Genomic DNA, 4,760 nt, shown 5'->3' with positions numbered 1-4,760 from the left:
AAGGCAGAGTCATAGGCTCTGAGGCTGCTCCAGTGCCCAAAACCTATAGCCCCCAGGCTGCCTTTGTGGTGGATTTTGTCTTTGGTGGGAGATACACTCTCTCTCTCACCAGAGATCTGCTTCTCCCTGTTGATCACCTGCTGCTTTATTCTTCTGAGTTTTTGCCTCCCTTAAGACACCTGAACTTGTGACTCCACTCTGGATATTAAGTCAGAATGACAGAGGCCCAGAGAAGTAGGTCCCAGGAGCCCAAAGCCAAGAACTGAGAGGGTGAGGGTCCAGCCCAATATAGACCTGTCTGCCATATTAAAAAAAATTCCATGAAACCTTAATAAATTTAAAAGAATAAGAATTATATAATGTCTGCTCTTGGGTCATAATGGAATTAAAATAGAAATCAATAATAGAAAGATAGCTGGGAGGCCAGGCATGGTGGTACATGCTGGTGATCTCAGATCCAGCTGTTCAGGAGGCTGGGGCAGGACTACAAATTTGAGGACAGCCTGGGTATCTTTTTTTATTTTTAAATATTTATTTTTTTAGTGGACACAATATCTTTTTTTTTCATGTTCTCAAAAATCTTTAATGACAGAGTTCATGTATAAATAGACGAGTTGGGTGGAAACCATCTGTAACAGCACAATTTCATAAGCGCACACAGACGTGACACAGCAGCCTCTTGGGATCCAGGGTGCTACCTATGAGAAGGGGTTCCGCATCATCCTCCACAGGTGTAAATGGAGGCAAGATGGGCAAGCAGTGAGTGGACACAATATCTTTATTTTTCATTTATGTGGTGCTGAGGATCAAACCCAGTGCCTCATGCATGCTAGGCGAGCACTCTACCACTGAGCCACAACCCCAGCCCCATGGACATCTTAAAAAAAAAAAAAAAAGGCTGGAGATGCAGCTGGTTGAAAACTTGGCTACCCTGCAGAGGCCCTGGGTTCATCCTCTAGTACTGGGAAGTGAGGGGAAGATAGCTGGGAGATCCCCAACTTAGTGATTAAATAACACACTTCTAATTAATACACGGGTCAAACAAAAATCTCAAGAGAGGTTAAAAATATTTGAAACTAAATGAAAATAAAAATACAGTTCATTCAAAATTTGTGGGCTATAAGCAAAAGCAATGCTAAGAGGGAAGTTTATAGAATTAAAATGAATATTTTAGAAAAGGAGGAATATCTAAAATCAATAAGTATCTATCTTAAGAAACTAGAAAAAGAAGAACAAATTAAATCCAAGGTAAGTAAAGATAATACAAATTGAAAACAGGAAATCATTACAGAAGATCACCTTAATCAAAAGCTGGTTCTTTGAAAAGATCAGTAAGATCAATTAGGCTCCAGCTAGGATAATAGAAAGAAGAGGGAGTGAGGGAGGGAGGGAGAGAGAAATGATGCAAATTATTAATAATAGAATGAAAGAGAGAACATCATTCTAGATATAATGGACATTCAAAGGATTAAAAAAAGGAATATTATGGATGACTCTATGCCTATACATTTGATAATCTAGATGAAATGGACAATTCATTGAAAAACGCAATCTGCCAAAAATAACACATGGAGAAATAGAATATATTAAAGAAGATGAATCAATAATTAACAACCTTCTGTTCTGAGGATGTACCTCAGTGGTAGAGTGCTTGCCTGGCATGCATGAGTCACTAGGTTTGATCTTTAGCACCACATAAAAATAAACAAATAAAATAAAGGCATTCTATCCACCTACAACTACCAAAAGAAAAAAAAAAGTTAACAACCTTCCAAAACAAAGAGCACCATGCCCGATAGGTTTACTGGTGAATTCTATCAAATATTTAAGAAAGAAATTATATCAATCCTTTCTCTCTTTTTCTGTTAGTATGGCTAGAGCTAATTGATTTTATTGATCTTTTTCAAAGAACTAGCTTTTGATTTTGATGATTTTCTCTATTGATTTCCTGTTTTTGATTTTGTTGATTTTTGCTTTTATTTTTATTTATATTTATTCTACTTGAATAAAAAATTATACATCACAACCAAATGGGATCTATTACAGGAATGCAACATTTGAGATTTAGTTATTGTAATCCATCACATCAATAGGTTAAAGAAGAAAAATCACATGATCATATAAATACATGCAGAAAAATGACAAAATTCAATACCCATTCATAACAAAAACTCGAGAAATAGCGAACTTTTCAACTTGATAAAGAACATTACAAAAAAATCTATAGTGAGTGTGGTGGTGCATGCCTGTAGTCCCAGAAACTCAGGAGGCTGGGCTGGGGATGTGGTTCAAGTGGTAGCACGCTCGCCTAGCATGCATGAGGCACTGGGTTCAATTCTCAGCACCACATAAAAATAAAGATATTGTGTCCACCTAAAACTAAAAAATAAATATTAAAAAGATAACTCTGGATGTTGAGGCAGGAGGATCATGAATTAAAAGTCAGCCTCAGACACTTAGCAAGACCTTATCTCAAAATAAAAAATAAAAAGGGCTGTGTATGTGATTCAGTGGTTAAGCATCCCTGGGTTCAATGCCTGGTACCAAAAAAAAAAAAAAAAAAAAAAGAATGAATAAATAAATTAATTAATAATAAAGAGTCCAAGTTAAGTCAGGTTTAGTGGCACATGCCTGTAATCTCAGCGCCTCCAGAGACTGAGACAGGAAGATCTCAAGTTCAAAGCCAGCCTCAGCAATTTAGTGAGGCCCTAAGCAATTTAGTGAGACCCTGTCTCAAGATAAAAAATAAAAATAAAAAGGGCTGGAGATGTGGCTCAGTGGTTAAGCACCCCTGGGTTCAATCTCCCGTACCCCCCCCCCCCAAAAAAAAAAAAGTCTATAGCTAGGAGGCTGGGGACATAGCTCAGTAGTAGAGCATTTGCCTGGAATGTGCAAGGCCCTGGGTTCAATACCTAGTACCTGAAAAAATAAATTAAAAAAAAAAATCCACAGCTAACATTATACCTAGCAGGGAGAATCACAAAGCTTTCATGTGAAGATGCAGAAGATGTCCCCTCTAATCCCTCTAATTGCTGTTTTTTTAAATTTTATTTTATTTTTAGTTGTTGATGGACCTTTATTTATTTATTTGTATGTGGTGCTGAGAATCAAAACCAGTGCCTCACACGTTAGGCTAGTGCTTTACCACTGAGTCACAATCCCAGCCCTCTAATTGCTGTTTTTAATATTGTACTGGAAGTCCTAGATAATGCAGTATGATAAGAAAAGGAAATAAAAGGTATACAGATTGGGAAAAAATAAAGCTATCTTTGTTTGCCAATGACATGACTGTCATTCACCTACAATAAAATGAATCTAGACACAGAGTTTACATCCTTCTCAAAAAGCAACTCAAAATAGATCATAGAAGTAAGTGTAAAACACAAAACTCTAAAACTCCTAGAAGGTAACCCAGGAGAACACCTATCTGAGTGTGGGTATGGCAATGACTCTTTTTTGATGCAATAACAAAAATATGATCTGTAAAAGAAATAATTGATAAGCTGGACTTCATTAAAATTAAAAATTTCTGCTCTACAAAAGACAACATCAAGAGAATGAGAAGACAAACGGGACTGGGAGAAATTATTTGCAAACACACTGTTGATAAAGGACTGTAACTCTCAAAACTCAATAATAATGAACTACCCAGTTAAAAAACTGGCAAAAGATTTGAGCAGACACCTCCCAAAGAAGATACACAAATGAAAAGTGAGTGTAGGAGATGTTCAAAACCATATATTGTTAGGGAGATACCACATACTTCACACCTATTAGAATGCCTAAATTCAAAATACAGGCACCACCAAATACTGGTGAAGATGTGGAGCATCAGGAATGCTCATTTGTTGCTGGTGGGAGTGCAAAATGGTATAATCACTTTGAAAGACAGTTTGGTGGTTTCTTACAAAAAAGAACAAATCCATACCATATATACGGCAAAGCAATCATCCTCTTTGGTATTTACCCAAATGATCTGAAAACGGAAGTCCACACACAAACCTGCATGCAGATGTTTATAGTAGCTTTATTCCTAATTGCTAAGCGTTGGAAGCAACCAGGATGTAGGTGAATGGATAAGTAAACTGTGATATACCAGACAGTGGAACATTGTTCAGTGCTAAAAAAGAATCAAACCATGAAAAGACACGGAGGAAACAAACGCATATTATTAAGTGAAAGAAGCCAATTTGAAAGGCTATGTATGTTATCCAACTCATTCTGGAAGAAGCAAAATTAGACAGTGAAAGGATCAGCGGTTGCCTGGGAATGGGGGAAGGGAGGGATGAATAGGCTGAGTACATTAGAAACTATTCTGAACTCTCCCTTGATAGATACTTGTCAATATACATTGGTCAAAGACCTTAGAAGGTACAACACCAAGAGTGAACCTTCAAGTAAACTATAGACTTTGGGTGATGATGATTTGTTGATGTAGGTTCATTTTTGTGACAAATGTACCCGTGGTGCTGTGGGGTGAGTGGATAAGAAAGTATATGGGATCCCTGTACTTCAGGCTCAATTTTACAGTACCCCTAAAACTGCTCTAAAAATAAAATTTGTTTTTCAAAAAACAAAAATCAAAATACTCCAGAAAGATGAGTCCTGAGAGCCTAATGACAATTTGGGTCTAGCTTCACCTGGGACACTTTACCTTTTCATCATTGCTTGGTCCCTTCTTCCAGCCTCTGGCCCCCTTTTCCTTCTGGCCCTACCCATTCTCAACTACTCCCTTCTTCTAAATCTGTCTTCCTGGGCTC

Source organism: Marmota flaviventris, chromosome 17 (assembly GCF_047511675.1).
Source record: "Marmota flaviventris isolate mMarFla1 chromosome 17, mMarFla1.hap1, whole genome shotgun sequence".
Taxonomy (NCBI): Eukaryota; Metazoa; Chordata; class Mammalia; order Rodentia; family Sciuridae; genus Marmota; species Marmota flaviventris.
The sequence above is the reverse complement of the archived record's forward strand: the minus strand, read 5'-3'. Positions refer to the sequence as shown.